The sequence below is a fragment of the Cynocephalus volans genome, chromosome 5, assembly GCF_027409185.1.
Source record: "Cynocephalus volans isolate mCynVol1 chromosome 5, mCynVol1.pri, whole genome shotgun sequence".
In the NCBI taxonomy this organism is placed as follows: Eukaryota; Metazoa; Chordata; class Mammalia; order Dermoptera; family Cynocephalidae; genus Cynocephalus; species Cynocephalus volans.
This window is the reverse complement of record NC_084464.1, coordinates 165,417,694-165,432,965: the sequence shown is the minus strand read 5'-3', so window position 1 is coordinate 165,432,965 and position 15,272 is coordinate 165,417,694.

The window sequence follows — 15,272 nt, the reverse complement described above, 5'->3', positions numbered from 1 at the left end:
TGTAACTTTCAACACGTGCATAGAATCGTGTAACCATGGCTATAATCAGGGCACAAAACACAAGCCTCACCTTTTAAGAGTTGTGTTAGCCATAGATCCACTCAGCTGCTGTAAGTGCACAGAACTATAAAACACAGCTGTTGCAAAATCTTCCACATATAACGCACACACCGTGCTTCAGATTAATAAAAGAAAATAGAGCTTATGTTACGGATACACGCTGTAATAATTCAGATCAGGTAATTTACAACACTAACTTTTGAAGATGCATTTTCTGATCTAAAATAACTTACTGACGCCTAGATTTTAGAGACGGGGATATTTCAGATACAAGCATTAAGTGGCCAATGATATCTTTGACATTTTCATCAGACGCTCTTTATTTCTACAAATAGAGAAAGTCCTTCTGACTTTGGTCTCAAGAAAGAACTGGGTGCTCCCTTGAGTGGGACAGAGATAAAGAACTCATCCACGGGTGAGACGCAGCATGCCAGAAGGAACGCCCCGGGTGTGTGTTGGCTGAGGAGGCTCTGCTGGCGGTCTGAGCCCTAGGGAGGGAAGGTGCTGTGCGGGTCGTCTCCTTTAACTGTCCCGTTTTATATGACAGAATAAGAGGAATTGTGCCTCGGGGCCATGGGATCTCAGCTTTGAAGCTGGGCTCCAACAGGTGTGGACTGTGTGGACCTGCAAAGTTGCCTCATTCATTCACCTGCTACTGTGATTCCCACTTCACGCTTGTGCTGCAAGGGCAAAGTGCAGCTGCAGGTGTCAAGACACGAGAGACAGAGGCAGAACGTGGGCTCAACTTCACCGACCGAGGGAGAGGCTGAGGTCCTTCCCTGCGTCCTTCAGACTTGGTCAATGTCATTTATGTGAAGACAATGTCCCAGGCGATTCCCCGCTGCTCCACACACCCCGTCTCCTTCACCTGGAGATTTTTTCTCTATTTTTCTGGGTGCAGGGGGTTTGCAGCACACATTATTCTGCACTCTCCAGCTGGTTGGATTCTATCCCACCTGGGAAGCACAGTTGGGCCCTGGGGAAATGGTTCAGCCAGGTGGGGCTGAGGGGCCAGGTGAGCAAACACTGTCTTGGGCTCACAGGCCCAGGCAGGGCCTGGAGAGGAATCCCTGCATGACCAGCTGCCTGGAGCAGCTGGGCACCATGCCCCAGAAACGGATGTAAAGACACAGGAAGGAAGGGAGTCGGTGGGAAGACGCTGCTGTTTCATCCCGGGCCAGGTCTGTATCTCTCCATCTAAGCTTGACTCTGGGAGGGCCTCACCGGCTCTCTGTCTCTGTTTGACACAAGCATTTCTTGTGGGAAGATCGCATTTTCTCTTCACCACAGCTGAACTTATGTCTGTTGAACACCCAGCTTTCCAGAGCCTTTCAAACAGTGCCAGGGGAGCCAGGGGCCTCAGAAGAGGGAGTGACTCTCAAAGGAGTCCTGTGTTAACTGTCACATCAGCAATGTCAGAGGCTACTCAGGGGCTCAGTCACAGCTGTTACAATCACCTACCAAACCTAAAAAGACTTCTAGAAACCAAACTCAAGAGTTCGAAAATATTATTTCAATTCTCATTGAGTTTATAGTACATTTTTGTATTCATCAGGATAAAGAAAAAATAACTTTAAATACAACATAATATTGTGTTGATTTAGATTTCCGTTTAGATGCCGTTACCTTGCAGTTGTTTCAGTTTGCACAACAAACGTGACTCAAGTCTGTGCTGTGTACGTGCACACAAGTGAGTCAGCTGTCGTCCTTCCATCGTGTGATTTTAAGTGTGGCTGAACTGCGACATGTCACCACTAGAAGAAATCAAGTGCTGCAGAGCCTCCCTGCGTCTTACAGCAGCACTGTGTTCCCAGTCTTAAGGAAAGCACGCATCTCACATGGATACCTGCACGGTCGTTAAAGCTCAGTAAGTAGACATTCTGCGTCCAGTCTGCAGATAGAAACTTCATTCTAATGCAGAGACAGGGTCTCATCACCTTCCAAACAAATGCTAGTACTTACAAAATAAACAAGGCTTCAGTTTTTTAAAATGGCATTAAATGTTCCTTGGAATCTGGCCTGGACCTGCTTTTCTGGCTACGTTTCCACCCTGCCTGATGTATCCCACAGGTGTCTTACCCACCTATCCACTATTTTCTAATAGGCTCTCTGCCCTCTATGCTGAGCTCTTTCCAGAGGGTCTGCCACCTTCTACAGTCCCTGCTTAGAAACTCTCTCTTAAAACCCCACTGAAATGACCCCCCACCTGCTGTCTCCAGCCCATTCTTTTCCTGCACTTCCCCGTGGTTTGGTTTATGCAATTAGCATAGTACTCATGACACTAGCTTAAAATGTCTGTGTACTGAAACCCTGCCAAACTGTAAGCCTCACGCAGATAGGGGCGCATCTCAGCCAATTCTTTTTAAATGTATCCACCTTATTCATGAACCACCTCCTGAGAGTCAGGCACTGTGCACTGCACCAGCGGCAGAGAGGTGCAAGGAGGGCTCTCTGGCTTCAAGGAGCTCACGTGCTAGCACAGAAGGCAGATAAGACAGCAAGTACTACAAAGCAAGGAGATTAGTACCGTGAAAAATTACACATACGGGGGCATGGATACAGTCTTCACCTTTCTGTAGATGTGAACTCTCTGCCACTTCTCAAATATCAAAGAAGATGTTTTCAGACTGAGAAAATTAAGGAGGCTGTTTCAGGTAGAGGAAACCTGTACAAAGATATTGAAGCAACAGTGTGTCTGTCACAGCTGGAAAAGATAATTAAAGTACAAGAAATACAGACAGGGCAGGAGAAGCAGACATGAGCTACATTTGAAAGAACTTAGATTTTATCTTGAAAGAAGTTGGAGTCTCTGTAGAGTTTTAAGGGGATCTGACTTATTGACTTATTTATTTAGTAACAATGGGCAGAATGGACTTTAGTGGGGCAAGACTACAGCCAGAAAGAGTACTTAGGAGGTTGTTGAAAGGATTCAAGAGAGAAGAAATCAGTAGTGCCTGACCTGAACATTCAGGATGTTTAAGAGGTGGGAGCCCCGTGCGAGGCACAGAAACAGACACATTGGAGACACATGTAAACGTTTGTCGAATACGTGTGAGAACTAACGGAGGTGAGGATTCCACTTCTGGAGTGGCTACAGGAGAGGTCCGCAGACACTCGCCCAGCAGAACAGTTGTAGCCGGCGAAAGGGACAAGAAGAGATGTGCGAAGTCTCCGGAAATTGCCCTGAGGGCACACAGCAAGTGAGGACCATTTATGCAAAGGAGCCCACCAGGTCTGAGTGTGAACACTGGGGGTCCCACACTTGAGCCACGACTCTGGCTTGTGTGGAAACACTGTCAGGAGTTTCCTTCCTCCTGATTAATTGACATTTCTCTCAGTTTTTGCTTATCTGTGAGTGTCTTTATTTTACCTTTAGTTTTGAAAGATAGTTTTGCTCTTTTTTTGGTTGACTACTTTCTTTTCTCTCAGAACTTAGACTATACCACACACACACACACGCACACGCACGTGCACGTGCACGTGCACACACACGCACACACACACCCCAGAAGCTTTACTCTGGATGGATGTGGCCAAAAAGACAAAGCACCCCTCCCCCAGCTCCCAGTCAAGGTCAAGAGTATCTCCCAGGAAGGAGCAGGCCACGTACATACACCAACACACAGAAGCAGAAGAGGGAGAGAAAAAGAGGCAAAACACTGTGAAAGACTAATGACTGGAGACTCCCCAGACTTGATGAAAAACATTCATTTAAACATCTAAGAAGCTCAACAAGCTCCAAGCAGGATAAATGCAGTGCAAAGAGATCTACACCCAGATGCATCACAGTATCTGGAGAATAAGACTGAGTTCCCATAAACAGACTGTGGTAGAAACACAGACATTAAAAGCACTGCTGACAAGGCCTCAGAAGGAAATGAGGAAAATGTTGGAAACTGGAAGAAAGAAAAACTTTGCAATATAGTGGCATTAAATTTTTGTTAACTTGTTATAGCAGAAATAGGAAGTTAATGTAGTGAAACTGGTAATTCGTATAGCACCTACAACAGAGCTTCAAATGTTTGAAGCAAGAACTGACAAAATTGAAGGGAGAAATAGAAAACTGAGCAGTAGTAGTTGGAGATGTCAATACCGTGCACTGTCAGTATGGACAGAACTGCTAGACAGGAGATTGGTAAGTAGATAGAAAACTTAACTCTACAAGCCAACTAGATCTAACAGACATCTACAGAACACTTCACCCAGCAAAAGCAGAAACCCATTCTTCTCAAGTGCACATGGAATGTTCCCTAAGACAGTCAATGTGGGAGGCTGTATAACGAATCTCCATAAATTCAGAAGGATTGAAATCATGCAAAGTACGTTCTCCAACAAAAATGGAATTGAATTAGAAATCAATAACAAAAAAATTGGGAATTCACAAATATGTTGAAATTAAATAATATACTCCTAAATGAGCAATGTGTCAAAAAAGAAATGACAAAGAAAATTAGAAAACATTTAGAAATAAATGAAAATGAAGACACAACATGACAAACTTATGGGACTCAGCAAAAGCAGCACACACACAGGGAAACTCATAGCCTGTATTTTAAAAAAAGAAAGGTCTCAAATTAATACCCTAATCTTCCCCAAAAAGACACTGGACCAACTAGAACAAACCAAACCCAAAGAAAGCAGAGAAAGGAAATGCAAATGTTAGAGTAAAAATTGATATGGTAGAATATAGAGAAATAACAGATTATCAGTGAAACAAAAAGTTTGTTGAGTCAACAAAATTGACAACCTGTAGATAGAAGGGAACATACAGAGCAACCTTATAAAAATGAAAAGAATAGCAAGGGAATACTATGAAAATATGATCCAAACAAATTAAATAAATAGATAAAATGGACAAATACCTATAAAGTCACAAACTGCAAAAACTTACTCAAAAAGAAATGGAAAATCTGAATTATCCTGTAACAAGTGGGATTAAATTAGTACTAAAAAATAATCAAAAAGAAAAGCCCAATATCTTCACTACCAAATTCTACTAAAGTTTAATGAAGAATTGGTACCAATTTTTCACAAATTCTTCTAAAAAATAAAAGAGAAGGAAACACTTCTCACATCCCTTTTAAGGCCAGAATTACCTTTACGTCAAAAACAGACAAAGACATCACAACAAAAGAAAACTACAGATCAATATGTCTTATAAATACGGATGTAAAAAAATCTACATATCAATATATATTACAAATGTGGATGTAAAAATCCACAAGAAAATACTGGCGAACCAAATCTAGCAATGTAGAAAAAGAATTATATGCCATAACCAAGTGGGATCGATTCCAGGAATGTAAGTTTAATTCAACATCCCAAAATTCACATAACACATCATATCAATAGAATAAAAAGGAAAAAAACACATATTCATTTCAAAAGAGACAGAAAAAGCACTTAACAAAATCCAACATCTTTTCATGATAAAAACACTCAACAAAGTGGGACTAGAAGGAAACTCCCTCTACCTGACAAGGGGCATCCGTGAACAGCCCTCAGCTCACATCGTACTTAATGGTGAAAGTCTGGCAATTTCCCCCAGACCAGGAGCAGGACGAGGACGTCTGCTACATCACTTCTGCCCGGCACTGTCCCGGAGGTCCTGGCCAGGGCAATTAGACAGCACTGCCAGTGTTTGTTTCCTCTTGGAGATGTGGTGGCAAAGGGGTGCAGGTAGGGAGACTACAGCCGAAGTGTATGGGGTTTCTTTCTGTGCTGATGAAAATGTTCTCAAATCAACTGTGATGATGCTTACACAATTCTGCTAGTGTACTAAAAACCACTGAATTGTGCCCCGTAAATGGGTGACAAGTGTGAGGTGTGAATTATAGCTCCATACAACTGTTAATAATTCATGTGAGTCCTTATGTTTAGATGATGACCTAGCTAGAGCTGACTCACTGAATAGCATTGCTGTGAAAGGCCGTGGATCTGAGCACAGGACACGCAGCGCTGGGAAGCGACCCTCGCTGAGTGACTCTGTGTGGCCGGGTGGTCCGGTGTGTTCCTTTCTTCCCTGTCTCACTACACTCGCTCTGTTGTCTGTGCCTCCTGGGGCCACATCCCACGTGAGTTACTTGTACCCAGATGTTCGTCGTGGCAGTATTGTGAACACGGCAGGTATTCAATCACATCTGTGGGGCAGAGGTATGAAGCCCAACACAGTTTTGTCCTGTCTGTAGCAACAGTGGCTCCAGCAGGCACCGCTGCAGAGCCTCTTGGTCTAGCGCACACGGCTGTGGTGACCTGTGTGGCTTTTGTCTGCTTCCGTCTACTCTTCCAGCTGTGACTGATAGACGCTCTCGTCTCAGCGCTGCTTCTGATTACTTCTGGTCTCCATCACCTAAGAGTTTCTTCTTACTGCCTTTTGGGTGTCTCTGCTCTGCACCTGCTGACTTTCTGTGGGTCTTTGCATCCAAACTTACTAAAAAAGACTGACCGGTTCGCCTCCCACCACACGGGATTGTGCGCTTCTGTGGACAGGGCTCTGTCATCGGGACCTCTCACAGGCCACGGGGCAGACTCTGATTCCAGGGCGAATCAGCTCTGCTCAGGTGGGGATCGAGCAAAAGGCATGTCAGTGGAGTTACGGGGTAGGCTGGGAAAGTGCTTTAGACCTGGTGGCCGTTCTTAGGCAGACACCTCACCCACCATCAGAAGAAGTCCTGATGACATAGCTAGGACAGAAATGAAATGGAGTCTTGGAGTAAGTAACATCCTCTACTTGGAAGCACTATGGTCCCTGTGGGTCCTGTGTCTGTCTGCCTTTAGCAAGTTAAATCTACGGGTCTGGATGAAGCTGCCTGAAAGAGCCCATCCTTCAAGGGGGATCCGGAGTGTCTACCTGGGTCTAATTTCTGGATACAGCCCAGTAGCCATTTGCTAACTAGAGGTTACACACATACCCTGTTTGGGACTTCCAATTTGTCACCTAAACTTAACCGGTGGACTGTAACCTGTCAAGTGTTAACTGGCCAGAACTCAGAAAGCCTGAATCGCCTTTTTGTATAATGGGCTGAACCAATCAGGACTGAGCAAGCTCGAATCCCTCATCTGCATGGGAGGACCAGAGTGGGAATCTGGAACGTTTACTGTGTAAGACAGTCTCTTTCTTTATTCAGGCAGAACGCACTTTCATATTGTGCCAAAGCCTGCCTCTCCCGAGTTTTCACCCGATAGTCTCCCTTAGCTCTGATCTTCCCCAGTGACATTTGTTGGCACCGTCTTTTGACGGTGAATGCCATAGATTAGCTTCTACTGCTATTTTTCCCACACTGCATGGACCCATCAGTGAGTGAAGGAGAAATGTGAGAACGTCATGAGGTTAGCCTGCCACTATCCATATCTTCATCGGAAGCAGAAATTACTAGAAATCTTATAAAACATCACATCATTTCTAATTTCCCACATTGTCAGGCCTAGGAATTTCAGAGGAGATTTAGATAGGCATCCGGTATTTGTAATGCTTGTCTGGCCCAAACATTTTCTGGTGTTCATCCCAAATTTGATACAAAAAGGATGTACAAGCAAGTATTATCACCCCAAAGGTTACATATTAATGCTATAAAAATATAGGCAGATGCTCATGTAAGTCATTCTTCAGGGCTTATATAAATACATTATATATATATAAACATAACATCAATTTAAAATAAGTTGTCATCTGATTTATATGCAATTACTTCGACTAACTCTTTTAGTAACTACTTTGTTGTGTATGTTACATTTAGCTTATTTTCATGTTTATTCTAGCAATGGACCTGGATTTTAAAGTAGCTAGCCAAACATTATGATTTTGCACTTGAAAAAATGAAACTTCAAGAACCAAATTAAAAGAAAAATTTATATGAAAATATCCTCAATTGTTTTCTCTAAATGTGAATGTTGTGTTTCAATTTTGTCTGCTTCCTGTGCGTTAGATGCTAAGTGGTTTCATAATAAAATAACACACTGGGACATTCTGTCCTTCCAACCTTCACGTGGCATTGCACTCTTCATCCTGTTTGAAATGGTTGTACAGGGCAGTGATATGAAAAATCACCTTCAGGACAAGTTTTTCGAGTCCGTTTTGTGCTGCCTTAACAGAACACCACAGACTGAGTAATTGATAATGAGCAGAAAGGTATTGGCTCACAGTTCTGGAGGCTGGGAAGTTCGAGGCTGAGGGGCTGCATCTGGTGAGGGCCTTCTTGCTGCGACATCCCATGGTAGAAGGTGTCATGTGCGGGGAGAGCATGAGAGACTGAGATTGTAAGCAAGAGACCAAGCGAGAGAGAGAGAAAGAGCAAGACAGAGAGAAAGAGAGAGAGAGACAGAGAGACAGAGACAGAGAGACAGAGAGAGAGAGAGAGAGAGAGAGAGGGATAGAGCAAGATGGGGGAGAGCAAGGGGGAGAGAGAGAGAGAGAGAGAGAGAGAGAGCACGCATGAGAGAGAGCAAGAGGGGACCGAACTCATGCTCTTATCAGGATATTAATCCATCCAGGAAGGCAGAGCTCTTGTGACCTACATGCCCTTTAAGAGCCCCACTTCCCACCACACCCACATTGGGGATCAGGCATCCACACATGCACTCTGGGGGACATGTGCAGACCACAGCACCAGTGCTTTTCACACTCTATTGTGCGTATGAATGTCAGAACCCAGATTCAATTAAGTCGTACGGAGTGGACGCTCAGAGTCTGTGTTCTGACAGGCTCCCAGGAGACACCGACGATGCCATCCCCTACTGTGCTTTGAGTAGTAAGATTCTGGATGGAAGGGTGTTTTCTTCTCTGGGGCGGGTCCTAACTCTGCAAAAGGACACCCACAAGTATTGGCAGCTCATGTCTTACATCTTTAAAAGGAAATATCTCAGGGCTTTGTTTCATGTAGAAAAATACACTTCCATGTACCAAAGTTCACTCAGGTCCTGAACCTTGTACCCTTTGTTGGCCAGACATCTGGAACATTCTGGATTATGCAGCCATTCAGGAGCTTGAGCCCCTAGAAGACAAAATATTATACCCACAAAGACAAAATGATCTTCTACAAGCCAAGATGACCGTGAGTGTGAGTCCCTTGGAGGGCAACAAGGAAGCCTCAGGTTAGAAAGCCTGTAGCACAGGCAGGCATCTCGCCTCATGAGAGGGCACCAAAGGGGGGAACTGGAAGAAAACAGAGCCAAGGGCAGGCATTCCTCCTGACGTCAATCCAGAGGCTGCATCCTCTCGTGCATTTGGGGGTATCTCCCTCAGCCTTCTAAACCCACGACAGACTTTGTCCTTCGCTGCAATCTGTGAGACCTGTCTGTGGTGTTAAAGAACTGTCCAAGCTCTATGCAGCCCCATATCTGTCTGGCTGGAACTTGCCGCCCACTGTCTCAGTGCCCACAACAGTGTGTTCTCAGAACCAAGTTAACCTCTCGTCCCCAGACAATTGCATCAGCCGTGGCATTTGTGTTCTGAATGAACACAGCCGGTAATACCAGGAATATGATCTAAATACTTTATGGAATAGGGGGAACGTATAAACACATTTATAAAGTCAGGGTTAAGTCGTTTTCAATATAAAACGCTATATTCTGTGTGTATTTTAAAGATTCATCTCTTTCACAAATTCAGTGGCCATCAGCCGTTCAGGACAGAGTCTGTTCATCTTTTACTAAAGGGAATTCTTCAGTTTTCATTGAAGCTATAACAGTATAATCGGAAAGCACTGACACTAACACACCCACACTCACACTCACACACACATTCAAACACACACACACATTCACACACTCAACACTCACAAACACATCACACTCACACACATATTCACACACACTCATACATACAGTCACACATTCAAACACACCACACCATTCACACACTCACACTCACAAACACATTCACTCAAACACATTCACACACACTGACATACACACTGACACACACATTCATACATTCACACACTCGCACTCATAGCCAAACACATTCACACTCATGCTCACATTCACACACAGTCAAACACATTCACACAATCACACACATTCACATACTCACACACATTCACACACACATATTTGCACACTCACACACATTCACACCCACAGTCAAACACACACACTCACACACACACTTGTGTGCACAGTCAAACACACTCACACACTCATACACAGAGTCAAACATGGTCACACACTCACATATTCACACACTCACATACACAATCATGCACACACACTTGTGTGCACACACATTCTCTGGATTTTTGCCACACGTGCAAAAAAACTATAATTATAAAAATGTAATCAATATATTTAACTCATCTGTTGCAGAAGTTGCTTGTAAAATTTTGCCCTCATTGAGTGGCTAGGAAGCTCTTTTTCCTCAAGTCATCAAAGCATCTCTCAAAGGAGGCGTTCTGCTAGCACCAGTTAATGGACACATGAATTGCACACTTCAAGAATTGAGCGTGTGTCGTGGTAAATAGTGGACACATTAAATAACGTACACTGCAACCTTATCTCATCAGGCATCTGACATGAGAGAGCAGACCACCCGACTCTACCTTGGCTGAGAGAGCGGAGAATAGGAAGCCTCCCAGTTACTTCCCTCCACACCGGCTGATGTACTGTTTATTCTCTTGCGTACTCTAAATTCTCTCAAATATTTTCTTATAGATGCTTACTTTCATTCTTAAAATAACAACTAACTTCCAATTACATTAAACAAGTATTTCCAGAGAGGTATTAATAACTTAGCTAGGTTAACTTAGGCTTAAATCACATCTTATTAAATATTTCAAAATACATCTTCAAACATTTTGCGCTCAGACCTGGCCAAGCTTTTCCCCCTAACAGGGAGCCCCTGCATTGTACAGAAAATGCAAACCGTGTGTTTCAGACACAGTTACATTCGGCTCATCAGAATCATTTTATTAGGACGACTTGACATCTAAGAATTCATTCCAGCCTTTTTTCTTAACCCTCCTCTACCAACAACAGCAGAAACAAAAGGATCTGAGTTTGATTTCCATCTTAGAAACCACATGATCTTAAACAGATTCAAATCCAATGGGAAAAAACCCACGTAATTTTCTTTTAGCATTAGCAATTCATGTATCCGGTTTTAGGAAAGGGTGAGGAAACCATGTGTACAAAATGTTAAATATTGAGCTATTTTGTCTGATCGAGTTCTCCTTCACATTGGATAGTTTATTCAAACTAAATATCAAACAGTATTAACTATTTTTACATGTAAATACACAAAATAACAAGAGTTTTCAGAAACCAAGTGACACGAGGAATATTTTGGTGGATATTCAGAGGGTGAGGTTGTACTGTCGTGTCCAGAGGCAGCAGTCAGCTGAGGCAGGTAAACACAGCCAGGTGGCCTCACTGCTTCCATTCCCATGCACCTGCGTGCCTGCCAGGACAGGTGGCTTTCCAGCTTGCAGTGACCACCTTCCCCCTGCTCCCCAATTGGACGCACCAGTGGCGGGGACAGGCCTGCTGCACCTGCACCTGGGCGGTGGCCCAGCCATCCTGCCTGGGTGCTCAGTGCCTTTTGCACGTGGAACACAAAGCAGCGACCAGCACCGAGGCCACAGGAGCTGTGAACGACACACCCCAGGCATCTGCAGCCGCTCTGCTGCTCTGCAGAGGAGCCTTTGACTGTGTCCCTGCCGTGAGCACCCGGGAGGAAGTGGTCCCACCCTCCCTCCGCAGTGACACATCTCACCACCAGAGTGACATTTCCAAATAAATGTTCCGGATGAGGCTGTGGCCACGGACCCGGCAGTGACGGTCATGACTGCTGCCCATTCCCGGATGAGGCCTCAGCTCCCCCAGGCATTGGCACCGCGTCCCCAGAGCAGGGAAGAAACTGATCCCACTGGTGCCCCGGAGCTTTAACCTTTAAGTATCCTAGAAAAAGGCATAACAGGATTACAAAACTGCATCTCACCACTTTCCTGAATGTCAGTGTCTTTTCTCAGGCTAGGAAGATGGTGCCCCGACCCTACAGACTCAAGAATTGTGAGGGTAGGAAATGAGGGTGGATTTTCTTTTCTTTCACTGTTAATTAGCCCCCTAAATGTGCTTCTTGATGCCACATTTCTTCTGAATATTGGTGGCCAAGAGTACTGACCTGCATCTTGAAAAATATTTCTGTAGCTAATGGGTCTCCCTAAATCATGGGCCATTCTGTGAAACACGTCCAGAAGGGCCCGGAGGAAGAGTTTTCTGCCTTTCAGCATTCACATAACTAGGAGGCTCTCAAAAGCAGCAGGTGCATTTGATGTGCGGTGCATTTAACTAAAATCATCAGACTTCACACTTCTTGTTACGAGCTTTCATAGTTCACCCCAACATGGCGTGCGCGTACATTGTCCGTCTGGTGAAATCAGAGTCATTAATGTCAATGACCATATTTTGCAAGGTTACAATGTCTCTCCCCACTTTAGGATTGGTAAAAACAATCCCCCCCACAGACTTGAACACAGGCCCAGTGGCCGGAGCCCTCCCTGGTCCACAGTCTTCAGCTGTCCCCACTCCTTCGGACTCCAGAGCATCTCGCGTTCCCTGGCCCAGACTGCTGGTCCGTCTGACCAACACTGTCCTACATTTTTCCATCCAAACCTGCTGTGAGTTTGTTCTGCAGTGAGTCACTGGTCTTGAAAATGGCCCATTTCGTTCATTCGTATGCACAAAAGTGATGTGTTACATTGTCTGGGAGCACATACAGTTCGGTGAAGGATTTTTACCTTTTAGTTCTTTATTTTTTTCTGATTATAAAATAAATGCATATTTGTCATACAAACTAGAGCAATAAATAAAAATACAAGGAGAAAGTTTAGATGATCTTCCACCTCAGCCCACTAATTCACTGCTGGCTCTGCGAGCGCGTGTTGCGTGTGCATTGATGCTGTACATGCATTTAGATGTGTGCCTCTCCGCCCCTTCTGTGGCTAACGGATTGATATTGTATTGGTAAGCTCGTCCTCTCTCTGTCACCCCGGCTGCCATCTGTCTCTCAGTGAGGCTGAAATCAGGAAGAAATTGATGGAGGATGGAAAGCCTGGTGCTGCACTGCCAGACCAAGCTCAGCAGGTGAGCAGGATTAGCACGAGGAGGAAGCAGAAAAGCCCCTCAGCCCACAGAGGCCTGCGGGACGAGGAAGTGGGAGACCGGGGTGGGAGGTCAGGCCTGTGGCCAGGTGACCCTCTCCAGGTTTGGCCTGGAGCCAGGGGGCATCTGAGATGTGACGAGAGAAGGCCTGGGCACAAGGCTTTGGAACTCCGAGAGCTATAGAGGACACTGAGAGGTACTGAGGCAGGCAGAGGGAAGGCAGGGCTCAGTTTTGCTGGACGGTTCTCAGTCCTGAAAGTTTCCATGGGGCGTGATTCTCAAGGCAGCTCAGCTGACAGCAGTTGCAGAGACGGAGGAGGTGGGGGAGCAGGGCTGGGCCTCCTGGCAAGGGGTCGGGGCTGGGACAGGAGAGCTGAGCAGCTGCTGACCTGGGGGCCAGCCTGAGACCAGACCACCAACCACCCCAGCACCAACCTCAGACGTGGCCGCAGGGCCCAAGGGGCCTCGAAGCCCACGTGGGTGGGGTTCCCTGGACCTCTGCCCGTGAGACACATCAGCTCCTGTATGTGGGATCCCCCCCTGTCCTGGAGAAAGAGAGGAGGAGGAGGGGGATGAAATCAGGGGACTGTGCGGAGAAACCGTCTTAAACCAGCCCTGGTGAGAAGGTGAACTTCGTACGATAACTATCTAAGCCAGCAGTTAGAACAGTCATGGTTGGATGAAATCTAGTTGTCATTTGTGTTTTTGCAGCTGCCCAATGGGTAAGGGCTTGATAGAAGAACAGAACATTTCAGAAAATAAATAAAGTGCATTAGGCCTGGACATCCGAATGCGACATGAGTAAACTTCTGGATTGGCGTGTGCACCGACAGATAATAGGTAGCTATAGAATAATTACAAAATTATTCATTAATAACGTATATTACGGGTACAAGTACACTTCAAAAGTTCATGGAAAGATTTGTTTATCTTTCAATTATATTTCTCCATGAACTTTTTGAAGTGCCCTCACATACGAGTATTCATAGACATAGAGATAGAGAAAAACTGTATAATTTAATCTTCCCCGTTTTTTTCACTAATATAAAGCTTTCCTGTACACTTGAAAAGTATTAAGAACGTAAACCTTCGGTATTCTACTATATAATGTATTGTAATTTATGTGGACAATCCCTAATTTGTTGTTTTTACAAAAAGATACCATGAAATTTGGCAAGTCTTTGACTTTTGGACCAAAAAATTAGGCATTTTAAAATTTCTGAATGCATAGTGCCTTCCAGAAAAATATATTTATTTATATTCCCAACAGCAATGTATAAAATTGCTCATGTTACCATATCCTAGTAAATACTGTAGTGGAGATGGGTGGACGGACAGGTAGATGGATGGTGTATCCGTACATTACATGGATTATATACATACGCTGTAAGCAATTACACTACTGTTTACATTGAATTAACCACTTTGTCATCATAAAACAAGCTTCTTAATTTCTGGTTCCATTCCTTGCTCTTGAATCCACTTAGTCTTCTATTAAAAGTCATTCTGTCTGTCTTCTGTCTGGTCCTAGCCTAGTATATGTCCTCCCCCCTTTTATTTTTGACCTCTCTGAGTCTCTATAATCGCAGCACGTACTTACCGACATCCTGTCCTCAGGGCTGGCTTTCTTATTCAACCTGCCCGTCCGTCTTTTTATGGGGATGTTGAGGCCATTTATATTTAATGTGACTTTTGGTGACACTGGCCCAGGAGCTAGCTACTAACTCAAGCCCTTGGCTTGCTGTGGGTCTGTTCTGATTCTCTCCTCACGATGCAATCACCTCTCAAAGGCCCCACCTCTCATGTATCGTAATCAGACTTGCCACCCTCTTAATTAACACTGTCACCATGGGGATCAAATATCCATCGCGTGAACTTTTGAGGGGCGCGTTTGACCCATAGCAGGGGATCAGACGAAGGAAACCGAAACCACCACAAAGCTCATTGTTCTTTCCAAGATTCATCCGTGTTTCTTGAATAAGCCTTGCCTCGGTTCCTGCGAGCGTTTAGTTAATTTCCGGAGTTCTGAAAAAGGTGATTCTCACCCATTTTGCCAGTTTTTCAAACTGCTTCCATTTAGGGGTGATTTTTCAAAAGTCCTTACTCCAGCGTTCTTG